Genomic DNA, 17,186 nt, shown 5'->3' on the forward strand with positions numbered 1-17,186 from the left:
GGGCAAGTCCCTGGAGGTGCATCCAGTGTGAGAGTCTGGGACCCCTGGGGGCCTACAGAAAAACCACAAGGCTGGTCTGGCCCCCAAGGAAGCTCTAGGGTGATCAGGGACTTCGGAGTTTCCTGGGACGTGGGATTATCGGTACCCAAAACAAGACAGTCCCAGGCAAACCGGACAAGTTGGTCCCCCTGGCAGCTTTCGTCTTGCTGGGGGAGCCAGGAACTCGGCTTAAGGGTGGAGGGGGAGGGGCGGGAGGGGCAGGGGGTTAAGGCAGGTGGCTGCTTGGGGCTCCGCTTTTCTTCCCCCTACCCACCCTCTTTGTCATTCAAATCACCACCTTGGAAGGAGGTGCCTTTGAAGGATTGTCTCCTGGGGCAGGTGAAGGGCAGAGTAGAAGTTCCCTGACCCCCTCACCCAGGGAGCAGAGGATTAGGGGACCCCACACAGCATAGCATCCTTTGGGGGCTCCACACCAGGTGGGAACAGGTAGCCCTCCTCCGGGCAGAATCACAGAAAACCCTGTTAGCTCTGCTCTTTCCTGCCAAACCAGGATTTGTCTCCAGCCTGTGGAAGAGGGTGGAGCCAGTACCGAGGCTCCTCCGTCCCAGGGCCGCCCTCACCTGCCCTCTTAGCCCTGTCCCCTCCCGGCCTCTTCATCTCCTGAAGATTCAGCTCCTTTCTCCCTGGCGCTTCACCCCACTTTGATTTCTTTCTCTTTCGCCTTCTGGCAACCCTCCCTCCCTGTGTTCTGATGAATAAAGTAAGGTCTTGGCAGGTCCCTTGCCCCAGGCCTTCTCGTGCCTCAGAAATTCTTAAAGGTCTAAGGGAAAGACAGCTTTTCACACAGGAAGGGCTAACTCTGATTCCTCCTCACTGGGCTGGGAGTCCCTCGAAGTGGAACCTGGGTCTTCCTCGTGCCCCACTGTCTCATGGAGCTGGGCGTGTAAATCTGTGTTCAAAGAATATACAAACAAAGAAGAAGACAGCTTTTAACAAGGTTGGCATTCGATGACCAGGGAAATTGAGAGAGAAGGAGATATTCACTCTTCTAATTTATTTACAAGGTCCTTCTCTTTAAAATATGAATTTGGTTGGACCCTTGGATCTCATGGAATCATAGCCTCAGGCCATAGTTCGGTGCCTAGCAAGATGGCAGTTAAAGCGAGGGCCAGCCTCCCTTTTTAAGGAAGTCTCATCAACACGGAGAGCGGGAATCATGAGAAGCACCAAAGTGGGACGAGGCTCAATTTAGAGGAACTTTCTCCATCTAGCCAGCATCTGGGCTTTGTCTGTCCTGCCACAGGAAAAGCTACTTTCTACTCTAGAATCCTGAGGAGGGGAGGGGAAGCTAATTTAATTGAACATCTACTATGTGCCAAGCCCTTTACATAAATTACCTCACTGATTCATAAACATCTAGTGTGATGATATTATCTTTTTTGGATAGAATGAAATTCAATAATTCACCTAAATTTGCCCCAAGAGAAGTAAAACCGGGAATTAACTGACCCTCTTGTCCTTAAGCCTGTGACCCTCTTTCTATTATATTCTGCTACATGGCTGCTGACAGAAAGAAGATAAAGGAGTCAAAGTAGAAAAGGGGAAGGAGCTCTTAAAATTAGAACCATGTTTGTAAATACTATGGATTTGCACTGGGCTTTGGGCTCAAAGCTGGCTCTAGAGATTTTTAGAGCAGTTCCCACCGAACATTTTGAATCCCAGCTACCCCTCCCTTGGCTAAATTTATATTCCATAATGGAGTCTATTGATTTAAACTCTCCAAACCTACTTGTAATAGCATCAGCTTGTATTATATCTTGGCCTAATGAATTCTTTGTTTACCACCTGCTCTAAAAGTAGTACGTGCTTTTATTTGTCCTACAACTGTTTTTTCGAAGTTTCAAGGAAATATTTGTACATTCAAGTGTTTCAAAATGTTCCTTCTCTGGGAAGTCCATGATCTTTTAAATTTCGAGCCTATTCTCTCTTCCACTTTCATCTTCCAAACCAGAGGTTCCTTCCTTCTTGTCTGGCTGAGCTGATTCTCTGGACTCATCTAAATGTCACCCTTCCAGTCCCCTTCAATGTGACTTTTTTTTTTTTTTTAAACCCCAAACCATAACCCATTGGCTTTTTTTTTTTTAATTAATTAATTAATTAATTAATTTATGACTATGTTGCGTCTTCGTTTCTGTGCGAGGGCTTTCTCCAGTTGTGGCAAGCGGGGGCCACTCTTCATCGCGGTGCGCGGGCCTCTCACTATCGCGGCCTCTCTTGTTGCGGAGCACAGGCTCCAGACGCGCAGGCTCAGTAATTGTGGCTCACGGGCCCAGTTGCTTCGCGGCACGTGGGATCTTCCCAGACCAGGGCTCGAACCCGTGTCCCCTGCATTGGCAGGCAGATTCTCAACCACTGCGCCACCAGGGAAGCCCCAATGTGACTTTTTGTGCCAATAATATCTCAAGACAGTCTCCCTACTGTGGCATTCTGATTGAGCCTCTGATTAATAAGATGCTCATGTTAACTTTGGTGATTTGTTGCGGCCAGCTGGGCATACAGTTTTAATAAAAACCCTTCTATCCCCCTTCTGTTAATCAGAGGATAATCAGAAGAGAGAGCTCCGACAGGGCCGTTCTTCCCCCAGAATCCTGGATCACTTCTCCAGAGTGAGTGGGGCAGAGGGAAGAATGCCCTCTGCTAGGCCCGCCCACTGCTCTGGGATTTCCAACTTCAGCCCCACCAGGCAGTGCCAAATTCATTCCCCAGACAAGTGACAAATTCTTACCTGTCCCAGAACTTCAATTCTTCTTGAATACTGGACACCGTGAATGGCCAGGGACTGCTGAATATCACGGGAGAATGGATCTTTCTTTCCTCAGTCTGGAGGGTAGGTACTATGACTCAGAGCCTCCTGCCGACACCCAGTGCTGGGGTGAGGAACAAGCAAGTCTGAATAATTCTGTGTCTCCTCTGGGTTGGGGAGTGGGCTGCCCCCTCACTGAGCCCTCAGAGCCTCCTCTCATCCAAGCTGACCCCCAGTGGGCCCCTGCCAGGGGCTGCAGCCTGAGGCTTAGAGCAGGTATCCCGAGGAGGTGGTGGATTCTCCAGTGACACCCAAGTTTGGGGAAAGTTCAACGGTAGGGGCTGGTCTTTCCACCTGTGAGTGTATGTTCTGGTTCCCTTGACCTATGTCGTCAACCTCTTTCCAGAACCAAGGAGCCCAAACTAGTTGTGGGAAACCCTGGTGTTGTGGGTAGAATTGTGTCCCCCGCCCCATATGTATTTGTTGAAGTCCCAACCCTCAGGACCTCAGAATGGAACCTTATGGGGCAATAGGGTTGATGCAGAGGTAGTTAAGATGAGGTCATGCTGGAGTAAGGTGGACCCCTAATCTGATATAACTAGTGCCCTTATAAAGGGGAAATTTGGACACACACACACACACACACACACACGGAGAACACCATGTGAAGATGAAGGCAGAGATTGGAGTGATGCTTCTACAAGCCAAGGAACACCAAAGCTTGCCAATAAACCATGAGGAGCTAGGAGAGCGGCCTGGAACAGATCCTTCCCTCATGGCCCTCAGAAGGAACCAGACTTGCTGCCTCCGATTCTGGCCTCCAGAACTGGGAGACAGTACATTTCCGTTGTTTAAGCCACCCAGTTTGTGGTGCTTTGCTACCACTGCCCTAGCAAACTAGTACACCTGGGTGAGACGATTTTCTTGACTTCAGAGTTTCTCAGAGCCTTTAATATAAATTAAATTTGTGTGCAGTGATTTCCAAATTTGACCTTAGGTCATTTTTGGTCCACTGGGCATCTGGGAAGACTACTGTTAAGAGGCACACACTCTGGGAAACACTGTTCAGACTCCTTCCTTTGCGTGCGGTCTAAGTGCCTCAAGCCTACCCATTAGAAAGAGAAGGTGCTGTTTCAAAATCACCTGACGTCTTGGGTCTTGGCACCTGAATCACTTAACTTCTCCATGGCTCTGTTCCCACCTCCATGAAGCTAGAATAGGCGGGCTACTCGGAGCCTGGCCCTGGCTGATGCTCTGCACATGTCAGGGGAACATCCCTAGTGCTGTTTTCAGACATCGCTGCTGGGTGGGGCTGTAACGGAGCTGGGTCTCCAGTCAGTTCTGCTGTGGAGCCTGGAATGCAGGCGCCGGGGTTTGCGGGGTGGGGAGAAGCAGCCCTGGAGGTCTGGCTTGAATCCAATAACAGCAGCAAGAGCCAGGCCCCTTTCCGAGAGGCCTCAGGGACAGCCTGAGACAAGAACTTCCAGGAGGTGGAGTCCCATGGTCCTGAGGGCTGGCCAGTGGAGGTCAGCCTCCATCGCCGCCCCTCTGCTTTCCAGCACCCAAAACTGCTCGCTCTTCACCCAGGGCTCTCCATTATCCGTACTGTCCACAGCTGCCAGACAGAACCCTGGGCCAGGGAGCTATAGGAAGGGGCCGGGGCAGGCAGCATGGAAAACGGGGGCTGTGAGCTGAAAATAACACACACATACACAGCCAGGGGGTGTCACTTCCTAATTCCTACCTCAGGATGGGTGTGGCAGATAAGTGGGACGAGCAGGAGATGTGAGGGCAAAAGGGTGAGGGACACTAATTGTTATGCTGCAAATGCCCCACCTCCAAAAGCACCCAGCTGCTGGCGGAGGGACCCTGAGTTCACCTCACAGTAGTTGTGAAACCGACTTATAACAGTTCACACCCAGCGCAGGAGGAGAGAGGGTGGGTGGCAGGGTTTGGCAGCAACTATGCCCGTGAGATAAGAGCAGTGACCTCAGGTTAACAAACTCCCCCCACCCTAAAGCCCCTGAAAGGCGTCCGGGGCAGCAAAGGAAGAAGTGGCAGTTTGCGGCTGGGGCACGGGGTGTGTGAGGAGGCTGAGGAAATAAGGTTGGAAAGGCAGGTGAAGGCCAGACCGCTGGGGTCTTCCAAGTCCCGATTTGTTTATTTGTAAAGGATTTCAGGATATTCCTAGGGCCGTGGGAAGTGACGTTCTTTGCACAAATGAGTGACATATCGGAGCAAGGCTTCCGATGGCTCTGAGGGGCTGAGGTGGGGACCCGAAAAGTGATCAAGAGGGGAAGCCGCCAAGTGCCTCACTGAGAAGTGGGTAGGCTGCCACAGAGATGACTACAAGCGCAGAGCGTAAGAGGCTGGCAGGTGGAAGAAAACGCACCTTCTAGAACAGCTAGATTTAAAAGGACTGATGATTCCAAGTGCTGATGAGCTCACAGGGCAACAGAACTCTCCATCTCTGCTGGTGAGAGAAGGGCCGACCCTCTCCTGCTCGCTTCTGAAAGATGCAAACTCAAAACTCTGGTCAAGGTCTTTCTAAGAAATTGCCAAACCCTGTTTCAAAGTGCTTGGAAAACTATCTGATAATTTATTATAAAGTTTAACATATACCTGCCCTATCATTCAGCACTCTTGCTTCTAGGTATTTAACAGGAAAAATAAAAGCTTCTATCCTCAAGAAGACTTATCCAAAAATGTTCAGAGTAGCTTTATTCACAAGAGTCAAGGTCTCCACCAACAAGAGAATGAACAAATTGGGTACAGTTCTACAATGAAACACTACTTAGAAATAAAAAGGAACCAGCTACTGATGTACACAACATGAAGGAATGTCACACATGTGTGAACAAGGCCGGATGTAAGTAAGGACTTGCTGTGTGAGCCTATTTGTATGAAGTTCAAGAACAGGCAAAATTAATCTAGTGTGATAGAAATCAGAGCAGTGATTGTCTCTGGGAATGGGGGGTTATTGGAAAAGGGCAGGAGGGAACTCACTGGGATAATGGAATTCTTCCATATTTTATTTGGGTCATGGTCACACCATAGGACCATAGAGCACTTTCTGTTTTTAACTCAGCATCTGGCAGGAATGGCATTTGTAGAACCATCCCCTGGGAAACTTTATTCAGACTCCTTCTTCTGTGACTGGTCTAGGTTCATCAAACTTAGGTACCAGCAAGAGGAGAGGATGCATTGGGAATGGTTCACCTCATTTTCTGAAATTTGAGTTGCTAGGACATCTGTCTGAGGCAAAGAAGTTATTTGCATGCAAATAAATGGGAACTGAGTCCCTGAGAGAGGCAACTACAGGTGGAGGTCAGTCACCTTCCCTGAGCAGGTTCAAATTGCAGAAGGAAGGGCTGCTGGTTCACCTTGCCCGATGCGATGCTGAGATGGGGGTGGGTGCCCAGGTCTGGTCCAGGCAGCTGGCCACGCTCTGCATCGACGAAGGCCACTTTTCTCCCTTTCACCCCTGCTCTTCTGGGAATCCTCATGGTGGAGGCAAGCACATTCTAGAAGATGAATTTGGAGATGTCCGGAGGAACAAGAGGACAGCCTTCTAGGGCACGGGCTTTGTCTGAATCAACCCCCTTCACCAGACAACAGGTTACTCCGCTCTTTCCTTTTAGGCTCCGCACCCCACCTGGCACAAAATCCAATGAACCAGAGTCCATGGCTATTCATACTCCTGCCTTCTCTCCCATAACTCACTTTGGGAAGACTTTTTTTCATTTTAATTGCTCACCTGGGGACTGAGTTCTGACAAAAGATTAGAACTTTAAGATTATGACTATTTTAGAAGACAGATTTTAAGCCCAGGGATTGAAAATATGCTTTAGAAGAAAATGGATACATCCTACAGGTTGACTACTGCAAGGGGCACTTGAAAGGAACGCTATTTAAAATATTTAACAACCGATAAGGCACAGGCCCTGGCCAACCATAAAGTGCTCCGAAGCACTAGAGGTTAACCCTTTAGTTGCTGAATCTTGGAGAGATGGTGGGGAAAGTGAGGGAAGGGCCAGGGCTGCGGGGGGAAGGGGGGGGAAACCCCTGGGGGTTCAGTTATTCACCAACTGGTTCAGAAGTATTTCCGTTTTTCACAACTGGTTTGCCTTCCCCTGTACAGACAGCTGAATCTTCGCTCTGCAGCTGACCATTTTGGGATGGAGACACTAAACCTAAGGGAGGTTGAAAGATGCGGCCAAGGTCGTGCAAAAATGTCCCAGCTCAGCCTATAACCTTGTTTTTAGATCCTCAACCTCGTACCAGGAGAAGTGTCCCTCTAACATTCTGGTGTTTCATATTTAGTCTATCTGCTCATAGACCTTGTCAATACCATAATATTTTAAGTTGTTTATAACTATACAGAAAGCAGGCTAAGATCATGTCAATTTATGAAGTATTATCTAGACCAGGGGTTGGCAAACATTTTCTATAAAAGGCCACCTTGTAAAAATGTTTTTGGTTTGTGGATAAGTCTCTGTAGGTCTGTCACTGCAGCATGAACACAGTCATACAGATAAGTCAATGAATGGGTGTGGCAGTATTCCAATAAAATTTTATTTATGGGCATGAAAATGAGAATTTCATATGATTTTCATGTGCCACAAAATAAAATTATTCTTTTGATTTTTAACCATTAAAAATGGAAGAACATTGAAAAAACATTCATCCATTGAAAAGCATCCTTGCAAATCATACAGAAACATGGTGGGCTGGATTTGGCTCATGGGCTGCACTTTGCCAACCCCTGGGTTCAAGATTCACCACCTCCCCAGCATAGTGTTTATATACAACTGAAACCAGTGTGAAGTTGGTCTAACTTTCCCTATAGCTTATCTACATGAGTAAGCCCGTGAGAACCCCTGAAGTCTAGACATCTGTTTCAGGGTGTCTGGAGGCTGCAAGTGATGGGGGAGCTGGCCGGATCTGGGGGCTGTGTGTGCAGAATTGTCTTTGAGTCAGGGCTCGCCCAAACCAGGCCCTGGGCTCCCCACGCCCAGACGCTCCCCTGGTAATTATCCTGTCCTGTTTCTCTCTATACTTACACGGGAAGGGGCTCGTCAAGAGCCAGCGTTTAGACTCCCTCCTAATCTTCATCATCATGCTCTTCTGAGAGGTTGTATAACAAAATAATTGAGTGCACGCACTCCAGTCTGCCTGGGTTTGAAACCCAACTCGATCACTGTGGGTGACCTTGGCCAAGTTAGTTATCCTCTCTGGGCCGCCTTTCCTCAACTGTATTGTGATGCAAGGTAACTGAGTCAATATGTAGAAAGGATCTATAACATGCTCAATAAACTCGAGCTATTAATATCCATGTTCTGCTTCTCTCCTGTCTCTCACCTGAGTCCATCCATCCAACGTTTATGAAGCGCCAAGCTGTGTGTGCGGAGAGGCTGAGAAGCCAAGGGAGATAGCCAGCTGAATAGCCTGAAGTGCCTCAGTCTCCTCAAGAGTAGAGTTGTTTCAGTTAGCTATCACTGCATAACAAAACACCCCAGAACTTAGTGACTGCAAACAGCAAGCATTTATTTGCTTACAGTCCTGCAATTTGAGCAGGGTGCAGTGTAGACGGCTTGCCTTTGCTCCAGAGTCTTGGCTGAGTGGCTCCACCGGAGCTGAGGCTACATGATAGCTTTATTCACACTCAGCTGGGGTGGCTGGAACAGCCAGGGGCTGGCTGGGCTGACCCCTCTCTCCTCCAGCACCCCCCTCCCCACGTGGCCTCTCTCTAGCAGGACAGCTGGATTTGCTTACACGGCAGCGGGTTCCATGAGGACAAAGAAAGAAGCAGGAAGGCACTCAAGGCCCAAGCCTAGAAGTCATAGTGTGACCGCCAACCCATTCTATTGCTAAAGCAAGTCACAGGGCCAGCCCTGACGCAAGGGGAGGTGAAACAGTCTCCGAGTCTCCACAGGGGGCGCACAGGAACAGAGGAACTGTGTGAGGGCGATCTACCGACGAGGACGGAGACAGAGCGTGAATAACTCGTGAGCAGGCATCCAGGCTGGCTTCACCCTTTAGACACCAGCACCTAGACACTCAAGACATTATTTTAACTTTATATATTTATTTGTTTATTTTTACTTATTTATTTATGGCTGCACCCCGTGGCTTGCAGGATCTTAGTTCCCCGCCCAGGGATCGAACCTGGGCCCCTGGCAGCGAGAGCTCCGAGTCCCAGCCACTGGAAATTCCCTCTCAAGACATATTTGAAGACACACAAGAAAGATTTCTTTCTCTGCAGGTGTGGAAGCATTCTCTTCATTTTGAAATTCATTTTTCAAAAGCTTTGTTCATTTTACTGAAAACACCATAAGGTGAAAAAAAAATTAAAGTTTTAATCACTCATTCTACTGTAACTCAGAAACTTTTGCGTATCACTTTCTACTTGTATACATTCCACTTTTATAATGATAAAAGTTATATAACATTATAGAAATGAAAAATAGGGAAACCTTTTATATAGTCTGTTCACATATGTAATTCTGTATTCAGCTATTTTTGCTTATCACAATATCCACATTTTTTCCATATCCCTTACATGGTCTTCATAATTACTCTTTTTTATAGCGACTATAACGTTCCATTGTGTTGACCTGTCACAGCCCATTAAATCTTTCCCCTCCTGGCCATCTAAGCTGTTTCTGCTGTGAAGTATTTTTTCATATTTTGACACAGCCTTCCTGATTTTTTTAAAATAGCTGAATGGTATTTCATTGTGTTTAGCTATCATCTTCTATGAACACATTTTCCCTTCGTGGTGACCATCTTGTCTGTGTGTGTAGACTGGGTCAGAGCGAAGCTGGTAACCGAGCCACATGCTGGGACCAGGACAGGCTGCATCTGTCACTCAGAGGCAGAGGCAATGGGGGAGTCTGGGGGACCCAGGGCTTTGAGTGGTTCAGTCACAGAGCAGTTTGATCAGCCCTGCTGGACATTTACCTCTGCTCCTGTTTACACATCAGTCACGCATGCCCAAGCTCTTGTCCCAGGATGTCTCAAAATGCCTCTTGCCTCCTCTCAACTTCCTATTGTTGTTATTTTTAAAATGTTACAAGAAACCTATAGGATCATAGTTCTTTTTTCTTCCTTTGAACGATTTTATTAAGATAAATTCCCAGGAGTGAATTATGAGGTCAAAGGGCATTGACTATCTTTTTGGCTCCCGCTATGAATTGCACAATTGCCTTCCAAAGTTGGCACTACATCCTGGTGCTACTGTTGGATGTTAGCATTGAAAATCAGCCCGAATACCAATAGGAGTTTCCAACAGGTGTCTCTACGGTTCTCCTATCTGTGCTCTGATCACAGCCCTTATCACAGTCTTTGATTGATGGTTCACTTGCCTACCTGCTCCCTTAGTTTCCAGATCCCTAAGGAGAAGAGGCATCTTGTCCATCTTTAAATCTCCAATCCTAGCACAGTGCCTAGTCCTACAGAGTAGAAGTGAAACGAATACTAATTTAATAAATGAATGAATTATTACCTGCGATGATAATTATTTTCCCAGACTTATGTTCAAATCCATCTCCCTAAGCACTGTCCATACTCCTTTGGCCTCAGGTTACTCATCTCTAAAATGGGGATAACCCCTACCTTGCAGGATTTGTGTAGGGATTTGAAACAGTGTTTCTGAAGGGTCTAACACAGAGCCTGATGCAATAATAGGCGACTTTCTTATTACGATGTCATGTGCTCATTCACTGAATTCCCCATTGTGAGAATTGTTTGTATATTTCCTCCATTTATATGTTAAAGTCTAACTATTTTTCTAATAAATTTGAATAAACTCTTCTTATATTTTAGTTTTATAGTCTTTTGTCACATCAGTTAAAAATATTTTATTTCTATCATTTTTATTATAGAGCTTTTACAATTGCATATGTCTAAATTTTCAGATTTTTTCCTTTGAGGTTTCTTGTATTTCTTCAATTAAGAACAGTGTTATATTCTTACAAATCTGATATGCTTTCCATTTTCTTTTTTTTTAAATTTATTTTTAATTTATTTTTGGCTGCGTTGGGTCTTTGTTGCTGCACGTGAGCTTTCTCTAGTTGCAGCGAATGGGGGCTATTCTTCGTTGCGGTGCACAGCCCTTTCATTTCAGTGGCTTCTCTTATTATGGAGCACGGGCCCTAGGGTGCACGGGCTCAGTAGTTGTGGCTCATGGGCTTAGTTGCTCCGCGGTATGTGGGATCTTCCCGGACCAGGGCTTGAATCCGTGTCCCCTGCATTGGCAGGCGGATCCTTAACCACTGCGCCACCAGGGAAGTCCCTATTTTTCATTTTCTACTGGCTTTTCCACTTTAATTTTTAAAATGTAATTCTTTAATCCATTTGTGTATATGGCATAAGATGTGCCTCTAGCTCAATACTGTCCCCCCAGCCTGATACACTACTATGCTGGTTTGCTAAGGCTGTTGTAACAAAGTACCACAAACTAGGTGGCTTAAATCAGCAGGAATTTATTCGGTCACAGTTCTGGAAGCCAGAGGTCTGAAATCAAAGTGTTGGCATGGTCCTCCGTCTGAAGGCCCCAGAGGAATATCTGCTCCTTGACTCCCCCAAATGACTTTAATATATAACCAAATGACTTTAATACAAAGGGGTAAAGTCAGGGGACAGTTGAGGGTGGGCTCTGTTGGGTGGGCAGGGTAGGGACAGCCAAGCTCTGAGTTCTGATTTAAACCATCAGTACTATCTGTGGGGAAGTGGCCCCATTTTAAATTTTGTCCCATTGGTGTTGTCAACAGAAGCTCATACTCTCAGGGTCTGGAGTGGGCGTATCTTTTGGCCTCAGTGGAAGAGATGACTAGTTAGCTACCTTAGGGATAAAGACCCTGCCTCCCTTGCATCTTGTTGTGGACATGAGACTAAGTTCTGGTCAGAGATCTGCAAATGAGAATTCACTGAGTGGAATTTCTAGAAAAGTTCCTTCAAAGTGAGACAGATAGCTGGGCAGTGCCCCCATTGCCCCCTTCCCATTCTCTTCTGCCTGGAGTACAGGTGTAATGGCTGGGGCTCTAGCAGCCATTTTGAGCCATGATGTGACCATAAAGCCAGAAGTCAAGCAACAGAAATGGTAATGCTGTGACGAGCTACTGTATTAGTCCAGGGATATCTACCTCTCCGCTTATTTTATGAGAAAAAATAAACCTCTCATTTAGTTAAGCCACTTCATTAGTTCTTGTTACAGTTAATCTCAGTTTCTAATAAATACATTTCAAAACCCTATTTTACCCTATTCTTTCTTCATTGACATTTGGCATGGGTTTACTTTACCTATAGCTTTCAGCTCAAATGTCACTTCTTCAGAGCTACCTTCTCTGACCGGCCACCATATCTAAAGTTGCCACCTCCCACCTTGTCACTATCTATCGTGTCACCCTGGTTGTTGTTCCTTATTGTGCCTTTCATACCAGTAATGATCTTATTTATTGATTTCATCACTTGCTGGAGAATGTAACTCCATGATCGCAGGGACCATACCTGCCTTGCTCTCTGCTGTTGCTGGGAGAGTTCTCGGCATGTGGTGGGTGCTCAGTGAGGACGTGTGGAATGGGTGAGTCTGTGTGGGCATCAAGACGAGACACTGGGACTAGGTGGTGCTGTCGACAGGCTTCCTTAGGGGAAATCCAAGAAGCTCGAGTGAAAAGCCTGTCAGTGCCAGTGGATAAGAGACCAGGGTACTGAGTGGGAGGGAGATGCTGACTTTCCCTAATCCTTCTCCTTCAGAGCATAAAACACACCCACCCACTCAGGGCCCCTTTGCTTGGGCAGAATGTGAGCTCACATTCATCACCTGCATCTCTATTGCATGGTTTCTACCCGCTGGCCTGCACTGCAGGATCTCAAACTCCTAAAACATCCACATCAGGATCTAGCTTGGTCCCACGGGAAAATAATCACCTCGAACCTCCAGGATGATGGTTGTTAATTGACTGAGCCCCCAACATCCCTACCGGCAGAGGGATTTTTCTCCCTGGAAGAACTTTGACAGAAATAGTTGTGGTTTCTCCCTCTCGTGACTTGATTAAACCCCACTCAGTCTCAGCTGCTTGGCCCAGTCTCACTCCTCCAAGGAGCCTTCCCTGATTGCTCTGGTTCACCTGGGTCCTTCCTGTTCCTATTGCCACGTCTCTCATTTTGACATGTCATTCATTTACTCACTTGTTCATTCACCTAAAAGTTCCTATTTAGGGCCTCCTCTGAGCTGGGTACTATGTTAGTCCCTGGGTTACAACGAGAGTAAAAATAGACATGGTCCCTATTGATCACATATTAATTCTTGAACAGATGTTTCCAGTTTTCAGTGCCTTGGTGATCATCAAATTGAATAAATAAAAGCCCCAAAGTTAATGACATACACAAAGCAGATGCAAAGCAGCTTTCAGCCACAACTGCAAGCACTCATCTCGTGACCAGCATGGTGATGGCTGCAGAAAAAGGTTTCCCGTAGGGCAGACTTGCTTAACCCTTCACAGGCAGCAGACCTGTGCATACACATCTGTGGCTTGCTGTTTTGTTGGGCATCCCTGGGGGCTGGAGCTAAGAGCAGACCCTCCAGGAGATTGCTGTGGTACCTTCTGATAGGCAGCTGCTGAGCGCAAATGCAGGGAAAGGAGAAGCTCTGTTAGCCCACAGAAAGGCAAGGCTTAAATTCTGGGCAACTAAGAGGCAGAAGGGACAGAAGTTTGATTCTTTCAGTGAAAGCCCAAGAGTCTGCAGCAGGGTGGTCCAAAGGCCCGTCAAAGAGTCTTAATGGCACCATCAGAGGAGCAGGGGGCTGGCCTTCTCCTGTGGCTGGGGGCTGAGTCAGCACAGATCCTGCCTTTCCTTGTCCAGCAAGATCAAACATGCTCTAAACAACTGGTCAATCAGTGCACTTGGGCCATGCCCTCAAATACAAATGCAGTCCGATGTCATTATGACATCGCCCCTTAATCCAGAATCTAAACAACCACTAACTCACACAACCAGACTCTTTTCTCTCCTTGACTTGTGTGATCAGGAAGCAGCTTCCACATTGTATCACAGGGCCAGCAAGATGGAGCCGGCCCTCACATCACTCAGAAGCTCAGCACTATATCCATGGATTGTTCACACTCAAAATGATGTGCCTGGGGAATCGATGTTGATTCTGAGGAGGCGACCGAATCAGCGTGGATGAGCGCCGCTGGGTAGCGTTCTCATGTTGTGTGTATTTCACTGGAACATGACTCTTTGAAAATGGCACAGCCTCTTTGGCATTTGGTTAATTAGAATGGTGAACCAACCAGGCCAGCCCGTGGTTGACCTTGCTGGGAGGGTCTGGGGTTCACCCATCTTGTGATGATCTGTTTTTAACCCCAGCCTGGCTTCTTCCTGCCACCCGGAACTCTTTGGGCTGCTCTTACCCCTTGTTGTGTGCTCAGCAAACATAAATTCATTTCAGAGATTAAGCAAAACATAATTAAGAGGACAAACCCCTTAGAGGAGAGAAAATCATAAACAGCAATACAAGCCAGACCAAGTCACCTGCGGCTTTAACCACCTGTGCATCGCCCCTTTCACTGACCTGGGTGAGCACTGGGAGTTGGCCTTTACGGCCCTGTGGCTACAGATACACAGGCCTGGTGTTGTGTGGGCAAATCTTTATCTGCCGTCTTTCCCCAGGCTGCGAACTCTTAGGGATCAGGAGCTGAATGTCTCAGGTGTGCTCGCTCCTGGCATGGGCTCCACCCACACCCACGGGGATGTCAGGATGGTTCTAGATGGAAACCACCAAGGGTCTTTGGGACCAGCAAAGAGATGCTGTGAGTCTATGCGAGTAACAATACCAAGGGTAAAGATGAAGCAGCAGGGCTCAGACCAGCAGGTTTCTGGGGTGGGGCGTGGCTCTGTCTTCTGCAGGCGGCCTGGGGAAGAGGTGAGAATGAGTTCCTACCCAGAGAGCCCAGCGGGGCAGCAGCCAGGGGTCTCCCAACCCTACGGTTCCAGAGGGCTCCAGCTGCTTTATCCTCCGCCCTACTGCCTCCCTGCCTCATGATCTGCTACAGGTTGAACTGTGTGCCCCAAAAGATATGTTGAAGTCCCAATCCTCAGTACGTCAGCCTGTGACCTTATTTAGAAATAAGGTCATTGCAGATGTAATTAGCTAGGATGAGTCAGACTGGAGCAGGGTGGATCTCTAATCCAATAGAGCTGGTGTCCTTAGAAGGCCGGTGAAGCCACAGACACACAGGGAATGTGCCACATGACCATGAAAGCACAGACTGGATCTAGAGACTGTCATACAGAGTGAAGTAGGTTAGAGAAAAACAAATATCGTATATTAATGCATATATGTGGAACCTAGAAAAATGGTACAGATGAACCGGTTTACAGGGCAGAAATAGAGACACAGATGTAGAGAACAAACCTATGGACGCCGAGGGGGGAAAGCAGTGGCGGGTGGAAGTGGTGGTGTGATGAGTTGGGAGACTGGGATTGACATGTATACACTAATACGTATAAAATGGAAAACTAATAAGAACCTGCTGTATAAAAAAATAAACAGAATTAAATTAAAAAAAAAAAGAAGATACAGACACACGGGGAAAGTGCCACGTGACCATGAAGGCACAGACTGGAGGGAGGCAGCTGCAAGCCGAGGACTGCCGGAGCATCAGAAGCTAGAAAGGACCAAGCAAGATTCCTTGACCGGTTTCAGAGGCAGCGTGGCCCCGTGGCTCCTTGATTCCATTCTCTCTGGCCAGGCCTCCTGCACTGTGAGACGATACATTTCTGTTGTTCTAACCCATGCAGTTTGTGGTACTTTGTCACGGCAGCCCTAGGAAACTGATCCCCACCCCCTCCTGCTTCTTGTTAGGCTAGTCCAGAGGTGAATTTATTGTGAAGCTAACAAAGCATAAGATTCAGTCCCCTTCCAAGGCTCTGGACTTTGTTGTATGTTTGTAATTTTGGATCATTTGTCTTAAAGTGAGTCCCCCTTATCGTATAAGATTCAGCCTCCACGAGCCCTGGCTCTGTGTTGCCCTCACCATCCCCCTGTGCGCTCCACCCCGGGCCCAGCCTCTGCAGGGCAGGACCACAGGCCCTCGTGGGCTTCATGGCCACTCCTGCTTCCTGGCGGGCAACATCGCCAGCTCAGGAGGCTTTGGAAAGAGAGGCCAGTGCCAGGTTGTTCTAGCTGTTTGGGGGGTAGAAGGCTGAATTAGAGGACTTCTCAGAGCCTCTCCTGGATAGCTGCGTAGAACCGCGTTCCTTCAGAGCCTCAGTGGGCAGAAGCTCACGTTCACAACAGGCAGCCTCCATCTGAGCAGAGCTGAACAGCCAGATGGAAGAGTTGAGCCCCAGGAGAGAGATGCCTGTCACCGCTCTCGTTCCAGTCTGTCCTGCTGCGAGGCTTCCCCGCCTCCACCTAAACCTGTCTTCCTTCTCTATGTCCCCATCGGCAGGGGTGGCAGACGTGCCCCCTCAGGCCCTACAGGCACGTGCACACACATACACATCCCTGGGCTCAGTGCAACTTCTTTCTCATCCTGTCGCCCCACCTCCAAGCCAACTCAATTCAAACCAATATCACCCACATGTGAGTGGCACTTAGTCCGCGCTAGGCACTGGGGAACCCTGGATGAATGGCACGTGGGCCCTGGGAAACGGGAGACAGACCGGCACACCTCGGAGATATTGCAGGTTCCATTCCAGGCCATGGCAATAAAGCTAGTCACACAAATTTTCTGGTTTCCCGGTGCATATAAAAGTTATGCTTACATGGTACTGTAGTCTATTCAATGCAATAGCATTACTTTTACAAAACAATGTACATACCTTCATTTAAAAATACTTTACTGCTATAGACGTAGAGAACAGACTTGAGGACACAGGGAGGGGGAAGGGTAAGCTGGGACGAAGTGAGAGAGTGGCATGGGCATATATACACTGCCAAATGTAAAACAGATAGCTAGTGGGCAGCAGCCGCATAGCACAGGGAGATCAGCTCGGTGCTTTGTGACCACCTAGAGGGGTGGGATAGGGAGGGTGGGAGGGAGGCTCAAGAGGGAGAGGATATGGGGATATATGTATACTTACAGCTGATTCACTTTGTTGTACAGCAGAAACTAACACAACATTGTAGACCAATTATACTCCAATAAAGATATTTAAAAAAAATACTTTACTGCTATAACCTATATGGAAAAGAATCTGAAAAAGAATAGGTATATGTAATGAATAACTGAATCACTTTGCTGTACACCTGAAACTAACACAACACTGTAAATCAATTATACTCCAATATAAAATAAAAATTAAAAACATACTTCGCTGCTAAAAAGTGCTAATCATCACCTGACTACGCAGGATTGCCGCACCTTCAATT

This window comes from Eschrichtius robustus, chromosome 4, assembly GCF_028021215.1.
Source record: "Eschrichtius robustus isolate mEscRob2 chromosome 4, mEscRob2.pri, whole genome shotgun sequence".
Classification (NCBI taxonomy): domain Eukaryota; kingdom Metazoa; phylum Chordata; class Mammalia; order Artiodactyla; family Eschrichtiidae; genus Eschrichtius; species Eschrichtius robustus.